Below are 12,455 nucleotides of genomic sequence, written 5' to 3' on the forward strand. Positions count from 1 at the left end.
AGTCTCCTTTCATAAGGCAGTTTTTCCATTCCTCGGATCATCCTTGTAGCCCGTCTCTGAACCTGTTCCAGTTTGAATTCATCCTTCTTGAACATGGGACACCAGAACTGCACACAGTATTCCAGATGGGGTCTCACCAACGCCTTATATAACGGTACTAACACCTCCTTGTCCTTGCAGGAAATACCCCACTTGATGCATCCCAAAATCGCATTTGCTTTTTTAACAGCCGTATCACATTGGCGACTCATAGTCATCCTGCTATCAACCAGTACCCCAAGGTCCTTCTCCTCCTCCGTCGCTTCCAACTGATGCGCCCCCAACGTATATCCAAAATTCTTATTATTAATTCCTAAGTGCATGACCTTGCACTTTTCACTATTGTATTTCATCCTATTTCTATTACTCCAGTTTACAAGGTGAATAGTATCCCTGTCCTTCTCCGTGTTAGCAATACCCCCCAGCTTTGTGTCATCTGAAAACTTTATTAGCACATTCCCGCTCTTTGTGCCAAAGTCAGTAATAAAAACCCGGTCCCAAAACCGATCCTTGAGGGACTCCACTAGTGACCTCCTTCCAGCCTGACAGTTCACCCTTCAATACGACCCGCTGGAGTCTCCCCTTTAACCAGTTCCTTATCCACCTTACAACTTTCATATTCATCCCCATCTTTTCCAATTTAACTAACAGTTCCCCATGTGGAACCGTGTCGAATGCCTTACTGAAATCTAGGTAAATTATATCTACCGCATTTCCTTTATCTAAGTAATCCGTCACCTTCTCAAAGAAGGAGATCAGATTGGTTTGACACGATCTACCTTTAGTAAATCCGTGTTGCAATTCGTCCCAATTACCATTGACCTCTATGTCCTTAACTACTTTCTCCCTTAAAATTTTTTCCAAGACCTTACATACTACAGACGTCAAGCTAACAGGCCTATAATTACCCGGATCACTTTTATTCCCTTTCTTAAAAATAGGAACTACATTAGCAATCCTCCAGTCATATGGCACAACCCCTGAGTTTATCGATTGCTTAAAAATTCTCGCTAACGGGCTCGCAATTTCACACGCCAGTTCCTTTAATATCCTCGGATGGAGATTGTCCGGGCCCTCCGACTTCGTCCCATCGAGCTGTTCAAGTATGGCCTCTACCTCAGTTGCGGTAATATCCACTTCCATATCCACATTCCCGTTTATCATCCCTCCATCATCGCTAGATTCCTCACTAGTCTTATTAAAAACTGAGGCAAAGTACTTGTTTAGATGTTGGGCCATGCCTAGGTTATCCTTAACCTCCAGTGTATAGCGGCCCCACTTCTTCTTTCTTTGTTTTCTTCTATTTATAATGTGCAGACAGAGTAAAGTCCAGACCAGTAATATATTCCCTTTGTGCTTTAAAGAGGCCAATTTTACAAAGCTGAAAACAATTATGAGCCAGATCTTCTGGGAGGAAAAATTAATCAGAAAAATGTGAATGATAATTGGGAATCATTTAAGAACATCTTACTAGATGCCCCCAAAGGCCCACAATCCCATAATTAAGGAAGATGGAGCCCATTCTTCATGTATAAGCTTCTTATTTCCCAAAAGGTTCACTAGTTCCTAATAAATCTAAAACCCTCCTCCTAACACCATCGTCTCATCCATTGAGACCCTGCAGTTCTGCCTTTCTAACTGGCCATTTAGAATGGAAGCACTGTAAAGAATGCTACCATGTAGATCCTGAACTTTAATCTCTTAACTAGCAGCCTAAATTTAGTTTCCAGGACCTCTCTCCTACCTTTCCCTATGTCACTGGTATCTACATGTACCATGACCACCAGCTTCTCCGCAGCACTGCACATAAGTCTGTCTAGATGTCTCAAGAATTCTGCAACCTTGGCACTTGGCAAGCAATTCACAATGCGGTTCTCCTGGTTATCACAAATCCAATAATCTATATTATTCATAATCCAACGCTACATTATTATTTCCTCTCTTCCCAGTAACTGGAGTTTGCTCCCCTGGAGGGGTATCTCAATGCGAGGGGATACTATGACATCATCTGGAAGGAGAGTCCTAACTATGGGATTATTTCCTTTCACTCCAGTTTGGTGCTCTCCTTCCCTGAGAATTTCATCCTTCCTCAACAGCACAGAGGCTGTCAGGCTGGAGGTGGGACAGCTCTACTTTTTCCTGGAAAGTCTCCTCAATGTATCTCTCTGTCTCCTTCCTCGATGTACCTCTCTGCCTCCTCCAGTTCAGCCACTCTGGTCTCCAGAGCCCATCCTTGGTCTCTGAGGGTCATGAGCTGCTGCATCAAATACACACATGTGCCTCCTGCCCACAAGGCAGGTAATCACACATGCTGCATTCTGTGCAATAAACTGGATAACCCCCACTCTGCTGCTGGACTTCTGCCTGCATTATATTTACCCTTGCGATGTTTTTTGTTTGTTTGTTGTAGGTTGTTGGCCTAAGTATGTTTGTTAGGTGTATCTGTCTCTTGCACCCCATCTCCAACTCCCTCACTAGCTCCTCTGGTCACTTAGGAGCTGGCTTTTTAAATCTCTCTTCTCTCTGAGTTAGCCCCTCCCGCTTGCCAAGGGATTTTAAAGGGGTTACAGATCAAAAGATAGCAGGGTAAAGTGTCATCACTAAACCCTCAACCTAGCCTAGCAGGCGCACACAACAAACAAACGGTCAACAAGCCCACCCCAAGGGTCATGTAGTCGCTCCTCCTTCACCTGGAGAAGTCCCTTACAAAAGTCCCCCGTTAGCTGCCCCTGTTCACTAAAGGAGAGGAAAGGTCACTGATTTACAGCATCATGGATCGCTCGGTAAACTGGGCACAAGAAAGCAATATTCATTTTAATAAGGCTAAATGTAAATGCATCCATGTGGGAACAAAGAACGTAAGCCATACTTATAGGATGGGGGATGCTATCCTGCGAAACAGTGACTCTGAAAAAGATTTATAGGTCATGGTGGATAATCAGCTGAACGTGAGCTCCCAATGTGACACTGTGACAAAAAGGAGTTCCCAGGATGCATAAACAGTGAAATCTTGAGTAGGAGTAAAGAGGTTATTTTACCTCTATATTTGGTACTGGTTCAACCTCTGCTGGAATCCTGTCTCCAGTTCTGGTGCACACAGTTTGAGAAAGTTGTTGATAAATGGGAGAGGGTTCAGAGAAGAGCTCCAAGAATTAAAGGATTAGAAAACATGCCTTGTTGGCCATGTCAAACAATGCAATCACACATACAGAACAGTGCAATCTATTTAGCCTAACAAAGAGAAGGTTAAGGGGTGACTTGATTACAGTCTATAAGTGCCTATGTGTGGAACAAATATTTAATAGAGGGCTCTTCCAGCTAGCAGAGAAAGGTATAACATGATCCAATGGTTGGAAGTTGAAACTAAACAAGTTCAGACTGGAAATAAGGTGTAAATTTTTGACAGTGAGGGTAATTAACCATGGGAACAAATAACAAAGGCTAGTGGTGGTAATTTTTAAATCGAGATTGGATGTTCTTCTGAAAGATCTGCTCTAGGAATTGTTTTGGGGAAGTCTATGGCCAGTGTTATATAGGAGGTCTGACTAGATTATCACAATGGTTCCTTCAGGTCTTGGAATCTACGAATAACGAAGTTGCAAACAAAACTCAAAGTCCCCAAATAATGTTTATGAAGTCCAGGTCAGTTCCCAGCTTTTGGCACGCCACTCTCAGCCCTATCTGGATGGACTCTTGTTCCCTGGTACCTCACTCTCGCCTGCAGCCTTCTGGTCTCTACAACTACCTCTGCCCCATCTTCCTCTCTGGCCCTTTATAGAGACCAGCTACCCTCTAACAGACTCCATTGTAAAACAGTAAATGAGTCACAGGTGGATTGGATCAGTTTCCTCCTAAAGAACCCAGCCCACTCTGTGACAGGTACAGATCAATGTTCTTAGAAAACTATGCTAGATCTAATGATTCTCATTAAATGGGTCACTATCAAGGTTTGAACCCAGCACCAAAGCAAAGACCTCTACCCGGTGAAGTAAACTTCACCAGCTGTAAGCAGGTGATTATCCTTGGTAGATCAGCTATTAGACTGGGGCGATGCACTTTGCAAGTGTATGAAACTAACATGTACCAGTTTGACTCCCAAGCCTGAGTTGCCAATATGAACACACCACAACAGACTTAGCCCATGTGTTACACTGCAGAAGTAGCGTAACTCTTTCACTGCTGGATTACACGTGGTACAACAAACACATCTAACTTTTATATTTAAAATTCCTTTGGCAATGAGAAGAATCCAAGGAAGTCAGATGCAGCATGCCATGTGCTTCATGAAGATTGTATGGTCTATGGTCAGAGCAGGAACTGAGATGCAACCAGGAGGACCATGGGTACAAGTACATAAGAACATAAAAATGGCCATGATCAGACCAAAGGTCTAGCTAGCCCAGTGTCCTATCTACTGTGGTCAATGCCAGGTGTCCCAAAAGAGGTAATCATCAAGTGATCCATCCTGTTGCCCATTCCCAGCTTCTGGCAAACAGAGGCTAGGGACACCATTCCTGCCCATCCTGGCTAATAGCCGTCGATGAACCTATCCTCCATGAAATTATGTAGTTCTTTTTTGAACTGTGTTAGCGTCTTGGCCTTCACAACATCCTCTGGCAAGGAGTTCAACAGGTTGATTATGCATTTTGTGAAATAAATACTCCTTTTGTTTGTTTTAAACCTGCTGCCTATTAATTTCATTTGGTGGCCACTAGTTCTTGTGTTATGAGAAGGAGTAAATAACACTTCCTTATTTACTTTCTCTACACCACTCATGATATTATAGACCTCTATCATATCCCCCCTTAGTCGTCTCTTTTCCAAGCTGAAAAGTCAGTGTCTTATTAATCTCTCCTCCTAGGGCATCCATTCCATACCCCTAATCATTTTTGTTTCCCTTTTCTGAACCTTTCCCAATCAATATATCTTTTTAGAGATGGGGTGACCACATCTGCATGCAGTATTCAAGATGTGGGTGTACCATGGATTTACATAGAGGCAGTATGATATCTTATTATCTTTCCCTTTCTTAATGATTCTCAACATTCTGTTTGCTTTTTTTGACTGCACACTGAGTGGATGTTTTCAGAGAACTATCCACAATGACTCCAAGATCTCTTTCTTGAGTGGTAACAGCTAATTTAGACACTGCCATTTTATATGTATAGTTGGGATTATGTTTTCCAATGTGCATTACTTTGCATTTATCAACACTGAATTTCATCTGCCATTTTGTTGCCCAGTCACACAGTTTTGCATGATCTTTTTGTAGCTCTTCGCAGTCTGCCTGGGACTTAACTATCTTGAGTAGTTTTGTATCATCTGCAAATTTTGCCACCTCCCTGTTTACCTCTCTTTCCAGATGATTTATGTGATCCCTTAAATGAACAGTTGCTCAGTCACTGTATGTCCTCTAGGAAGTCCCTTTACCTTGTGCCCCTGCAACTGTAAATGCAAAGTAATGTAAAACCCTCTTACCTGCACTGAAAACTAGCAGGACTTAGGAACTGGCCAGGCCCCCTTATCCACTAGGCTTCTTGGCACCAATGGCAGCAATTTGACTCCCTTGCAACCAGAGGCAGCTCTAGGCATTTTGCCGCCCCAAACACAGCAGGCAGGCTGCCTTCAGCGGCTTGCCTGCGGGAGGTCCGCCGAAGCCGGGGGGGTCAGCAGACCCTCTGCAGGCAAGCCGCGGAAGGCAGCCTGCCTACCGCCCTCATGGCACCAGCACAGCGCCCCCTGCGGCTTGGCATGCTGGGGCCTAGAGCCGCTCCTGCTTGCAACTTGTGCTCCTGTAATACAAGCAACAGGATTCTGCACCTGAGTTCTCCCCCACATCCCCATGCAGGGTCAACCAGAATTTGCAAAATACAGAGTTGTGGTTTATGTTTCTCCGTACCATCCATACCCTTGTGGCAGTAATCTTTTTTTTTTTTTTTTTGGTAGATGACTGGTCCACTGAAATGCAAAAGAGATCTAAATAAAAGCAGCTACTCATGTTGTACTTTGGTATATCATCTCTATATTGCCACATGTCAGATATTTGCTGTAGTAGCATGGTGCAGCAGTGGACAATTTTGTGACCTGTATTATGGAAAATTAAAGAGACAGGGACAGATCCGCAGTTGGTGCAAAATTGGCATAATGCTGTCGAAGTCAATGGAGCTATGTCAATTTACACCAGTTGAGGATCCCAACCACTGTGTCAAAACAACAACAATGCATAAAAGTCGATTTTTTTAAAATCTAAATTCCTTTGAAACTTGTATATTATTTTTTAATATGTGCATTTCACCCAGATTGGACAATGAAAAGAGTCTGGTTAGCTTCTCTTTCACTGTTTAGTTAGGTTCACTTTCCAGTTTTTTTTGCATGAACACGGGAATTTTGGGACTGGGTTCACAGCCCTAGAAGGGAATATGTCAAGGCTTCTATAGTCTGTTTCATCTTAGGTTTGTCAGCATCAGGGAATAAATTCACAGCTGGTGTATCTCCATTGAGGCCAGTAAGGGCTTTACACCAGGGCTGAATTTGGTCCTATGTGCCTGCTGGTGGTAAAATGACAGTAGGTGCTTCTAAGTGGTGTTACTAATGTTATTGACTCTGCAATTCCTGGAGTTAATGATGCTAATGAGGTTTATTTACTTCAATGTATACTACACAGTTCCACTGTCTTCTCACGAGGCAGAGCGATGATGATGCCTAACAGCACTTGTCATGCACAAAGTGATAAAAAAACATTTGAAATGTCGCTCTTAACAGAGGGGAAAAGAGAAGATGAATGATCCAGTTGTTTTTTTTTTTTGAAAAAGGAAATAAATGCAAACAAATAACTAGAGCTGAGGAAATGATTCACTATGAATTATTTATTCCATCAATTTTGCCTTTTTCCTGTTTATGGCATATCCACAAATGGACTGGCATTTCCTCCAATTAGTTTACCATTTTGATTTGACATCTTTTAAAAAAAAGTTTACTCAACAGTTGATCAGAGATATTGGAAAATTGAGCTGTGCTGCTCCATTGTGAATGGCTGGATAAGTCACATGGTGTTGTTTCCATTTCCTGATTACATAAGTGGTTGAATTCTCTGGTGAAAACATGCTCTTTCATAAATCACATTTCTCTGAGGTATAAAGTATGCACCAGACATACTCAGAACCCTTTCATAGTCATCTATGTGACTGTGTTACGTAAAGTCAAAGGTTTTAAAGATATGTTCTGCATAAATTAAAGAAGATACCTGTATATCTCCAGTTTCCTTGTGGAGCTTGTTTGCAATGTGAAATCTTGCAAAATTCTGCTTCTAGTTTGTCCAGTGTGAAGCTGAAGTTCTCTGGGGCATTGAAGAGTGGCATGTTGATGAGATCTGGCAACTTTTGTTGCTGTTTTCCTTCTGTTTCTGTTCTCCTGTGACACTAGTTTATTTTTTACACGGTTTCATGTTCTCTGTACTAGATGCAGCAAAGAATCCTGTGGCACCTTATAGACTAAAAGACGTTTTGGAGCATGAGCTTTCGTGGGTGAATACCCACTTCGTCAGATGCATGTAGTGGAAATTTCCAGGGGCACATATATATATGCAAGCAAGCTAGAGATAACAAGGTTAGTTCAATCAGGGAGGATGAGGCCCTATCAGTTCCCGCCTAACTCTGAGCCATGAGAACCCAGATGGGCCACAATCAGTCTAAATAACTAAGAATAGCTGAAAATTTTCCATCAAAACATTATTTGAACAAGAATCAGGTTTCAAATGGAACAAAAGTCTTAGTGGAATGTGCCTGCTTTCCTTGAAAACTTATTATTTTTGGTTGGAAAACCGAAAGCTTGGCCAATTTTTTTTTAAACATTGGCAGTTTTCAGTCAAAAAATTTTAGTTGCCAAGAATTGAATCATTCTTGCATTTTCTACAAGAAGTTGAAATTTTCTCCTGAAATTTCAGCAAAAATGGTTTTCTTTTTTTCAACATAATTTCCATAGGGAGAAAAATTTCCTTTTCTAACTAGTTCTATCAACTACCCAGCAGTCTTCAAAATCTTGAAAGGCTAAGAGTCCAATAGAAGCAAACAGGTCCAGAACATCTGATCTTGAATATTTATGGATCAATGTTCTAACAGAAAAAGCACAAGATGGAGTATTAGTTGGTCTCTGCTACAGACCCAAAACACACTAATGAACACGATGACTGGCTACTTATGCACTAATGCATAGCGGAAAAAACCTGTGTGATCGGGGGACTTCAATTTGAGTGACATTTTCTGGATGTCTCTTATTGCCAGTATTAGGTCATCCTTAGAATTTCTATATGTTGTAGATAATTTCCTAAATCAAAATGTGTTTCACTCAATGTGTGGAAATTCTATATTAGGCCTCATCTTGACAAATAAAAAGGAACTGATCACAGAATTAAAAATTAATGGCTGCATAGGTACAAGTGATCATGAGTGGATCACATTTATAATGTGCAATTAGAATAAAGTCTAGACTAATAATGTATGTACTTGGTGCTTTAAAAGGGCCCCTTTCAAAAAGCTTTAAACAATTATGAGTCAAATCAGCTGGGAGGAAAAATTTAATCAGAAAAATGTGAATGATAACTGGAAATGGTTTAAGAACAGTTTACTAGATGGCCAAAAAGCTACAATCCCACAACTGAGGAAGAAGTCTGTATTGGTGAAAAACCTAACCTGGTTTAGAGCAGCAATATAAAATAATAATAAAAATATAAAACAAGTGGAAGAAATGGCAAATTGATTGTAATGAATATAAATCAGAAGCTAGGAATGGTAGAAAATTGATAAGGGAAGCAACAGGACAAAAGAAGCACTCTATGGCCAACAGAGTTAAGAAAAATAAGCGATAGTTTTATAAGTATATTAGGAACAAGAAGAATTCTAAACATGATATTGGTCCATTATTAGATGGAAATGGTAGAATAATGCCAAAAAGGCAGAAATGTTCAATGAATATTTCTTTCCATTACACTGGTATCTTTGCTGTTAAACTGCAGCTACTAAAGTCACAACTTTTAAAATCAGCAAGTCCATATAACTTGCATTCAAGAGTTTTAAAAGAGCTTGCTGAGGAGTTCACTGGAATAATGTTACTGATGATTTTCAATGAGTCCTGGAACACTGGGGAAGTTCCAGAAGATTGGAAGAAAGATAAGGTTGTGCCAATTTTTAAAAAGAGTAAATGGGTTGACTTGGGTAATTATAGGCCTGTCATTCTGACATCGATCCTGTGCAAGATAATGGAGCAGCTGATATAGTATTTGACTAATAAAGCATTAAAGGATGATAATATAATTAATGTTAATCAACAGGGGTTTATGTGAAATAGATCCTGTGAAACTAACTTGATCTCTTTTTTTATGAGATTACAAGTTTGGCTGATTAAGGCAATTGTGTTGATGCAATATTCTTAGAATTCTATAAGGCATTTGCCTTAGTACTGCTTGACATTTTAATTAAAAAACTATAACAATACAAAATCTACATGGCACACATTAAATGAAGCAAAAGCTGGCTAACAGGTAGGTCTCAAAATTTAATTGTAAATGGGGAATCATCATCGAGCAGGTCTGTGGCTAGTGGGATCTCACAGGAATTGATCGGGTCTTGGACTTACACTATCTAACATTTTTATCAACAATCTGGAAGAAAACAGAAAATCATCCTTGATAACGTTTGCAGATGACATAAAAATTGAGGGAGTGGTAAATAATGAGGAGGATAGGTCCCTGATACAGAGTGATTTGGATCACTGAGTAAGTGGAGCTCAAGCAAAAAATATCAGTTTTAATATCGCCACATGTATCTAGGAAAAAGGAATGTAGGCCATTCCATGTGGGACTATCCTGGAGAGCAGTAACTCTGAAAAAGATTTGTGGATCGTGGTGGATAATCAACTGAACATGAGCTCCCAGTGCGTTCCTGTGGCCAAAAGGGGGAATGTGATCCTTGGATGGATAAAGGGGAATTGTGAATAGGCATCTAGAGGTTATTTTACTTCTGTGTTTGGCAATGGTAGGACTGCTGCTGTAACACTGTGTCCAGTTCTAGCATCAACAATTCAAGAAGGATGTTGATAAATTGGAGAGGGTTCAGAGAAGAGCCATGAGACTGATTAAAAGAGTAGAAAACATGTCTTCTAATGACAGACTTAAAGAGTTCAACTTATTTAGCTTAACAAAGAGAAGATTAAGGGGTGAGTTGATTACAGATACTTCATATGGAACAAATGTTTGATAATAGAGGGCTATTCAGTCTAGCAGACAAAGGTATAACACGAGCCAATGGCTTGAAGCTGAAGCTAGGCAAATTCAGACTGGAAATAAGATGTGAGGGTAATTAATCACTGGAACAATTTATTAAGGGTCATGGTGGATTTTCCACTACTAGTAATTTTTAAATCAAGATTGGACATTTTTCTAAGAGAGATCCTCTAAGAATTATTATGGGGAAGTTCTATGGCCAGTGTTATACAGGACACCAGACACTAGATGATCACAATGATCTCTTCTGGCCTTGGAAGCTATGAACATCTTTCAGTGTAGCAATTACAACTTTTCAGATTGTACTAGCTGAGGGGGGAGGGAGGCAGGTCATATGTCCCAGTGCTATATAACAGAGGTTTCCATAACAGGAAAAACAGAAATACATGGTCTGGGCTCTACATCCATGTCTGTGAGCTTAAGTGGTCAGTGGTAGAGGTGAATCTATTGAGAAAGGAATAAAACAAACAAATAGCTTGTTGTATGATTGATATAGACAATAATTAATAGAACTAGTTGTCCCAATCCTCAAGTTCTGGTGGAATAAATATATTTTTTTAAAGCACAGGTCTCTCTTCAAACTGCGAATCACACTTCCATTTCCCCCACCCATCTTGAGTATACATAAATAATTTAAAACTAGGTAATAGGGATTTCCAACAGCAATTCACATCTCTCAGTCCTCATTCATTCCCTCAGAATCCAGCCTGCAAACATCAGTCACCAAAGAGGGCTGGGGGAGCATAGGATTCAAAGGGCTTATATGAAAATCACAAGCCCTAGTGGCTTAGTGTGTGAGAGCTTACCACAATAAATCGGGTTTTCATTGGCTCGGTCTCAAGTGAACCAATTATAATATGGAGATACACTGAGAACAGGAGTGGGAAAAAAACCAAGCTATGATTTTACTCTCTCATTTTAGTCCCAATAGGGCTGAGTTCTTAGTTAATATGGGGTGGTGCTATTAATATTTACACTAGCTGGTATTTCAGATGCTGGTCCAGGCCAGGCTTGTGTCCTCACAGTTGTCTCAACTTTTTAGTTAGATAAAACTGACAATTCTTTTGATTCCGAGGATCTCATGTATATGCCCCATCACTCGCTCTTTAATTTTTTTCCTAAAAAAGATAATTATGTTGAAATTCATTGTGAAACGAGGCAGTAAAAATAGAAGAGGCCTAACTCAGATTGCAAGAAAACAGGCTAGAAGTTTCAATAAACAATCCGAGATATGACTGATTTACCAAAGTCTGTTCATGAACCTCCTTTCACGACTCTCCAATAAGAAAAGTCTGTCATGATTTAGGGGGAAGAGTAATTAGATGGTTCAGGAAATTAATAATGGGATACATATCTAGGTCACAGGTTTGAATTCAACTCTAGATCAGTAGTGCCTGAGAGTCATTAGTATATAAATGATGTTTAGAAGGTTTGTGTGGAATGAGTTTCGTGGTCTCAGTTTCTCTCCTAGCAGACTGGTGTCTATATCACAACTGCCATTTACCCCCACTTAGACTATGGGCTGAATTGACTGATCGTGGGTGTGCACTGTCAACCAATGGAGACTGCATCATAGCAGCAATCTGTTTAAAGGACTTTCCTTTGTCCACCCACCCTCTCTTGCTTAGGTTCGGCCTCAGCCAGCTGTTCTTCATCCTAGAGCTGATTTCATCCAAGCAGTGGGCCACCTTGGTGGTAGTGGTCTGGCTGTATGTGATGAAGGACAGATAGAGCTATGTATCATCAACATATTGATGGCACTTGAGTTGTCTGACCAGTTCACCTAGTGGTTGTATATAGATGTTGAAAAGGACTAGAGAGAGAAATGATCCTCGTGGAACTCCAGAAGTGAGGTGTCTAGCAGCCACTGTATAAGTGACTCCACAAGGTGCAGGGCAGTGGTGAATTTGGGCCCTACAGGCCAGATTTTCAAGAGTTCAGCATCCACATTTGGGTTAAAATCTTTGGAATTGTTCAGCACCAGCAATTCCTTTTGTGATTTTTATGGCCAAATACTTAGAAAAGCTCTGCACACTGGACTGGATCTAAGACCAGCTATTCTGGTACCTACACTGTAGCTGAGACACTGATTGTGGGTGCTGAGCTCTTGAAAAATCTATCCATAAGTGACTTGCCCAAG

General features: G+C 40.7%; 1 long non-coding RNA gene across 1 annotated transcript; it reads left to right on the top strand.

Annotated features, from left to right (window-relative positions):
• Nucleotides 1–5,317: 5,317 nt before the first annotated feature.
• On the top strand, nucleotides 5,318–12,128 carry LOC115659604. The gene is made up of 3 exons (XR_004002607.1): nucleotides 5,318–5,410; nucleotides 9,870–9,873; nucleotides 12,116–12,128. It is a non-coding gene; the product is annotated as an uncharacterized LOC115659604 (long non-coding RNA).
• Nucleotides 12,129–12,455: the final 327 nt, after the last annotated feature.

The sequence above is a fragment of the Gopherus evgoodei genome, chromosome 11 (assembly GCF_007399415.2).
Source record: "Gopherus evgoodei ecotype Sinaloan lineage chromosome 11, rGopEvg1_v1.p, whole genome shotgun sequence".
Classification (NCBI taxonomy): Eukaryota; Metazoa; Chordata; order Testudines; family Testudinidae; genus Gopherus; species Gopherus evgoodei.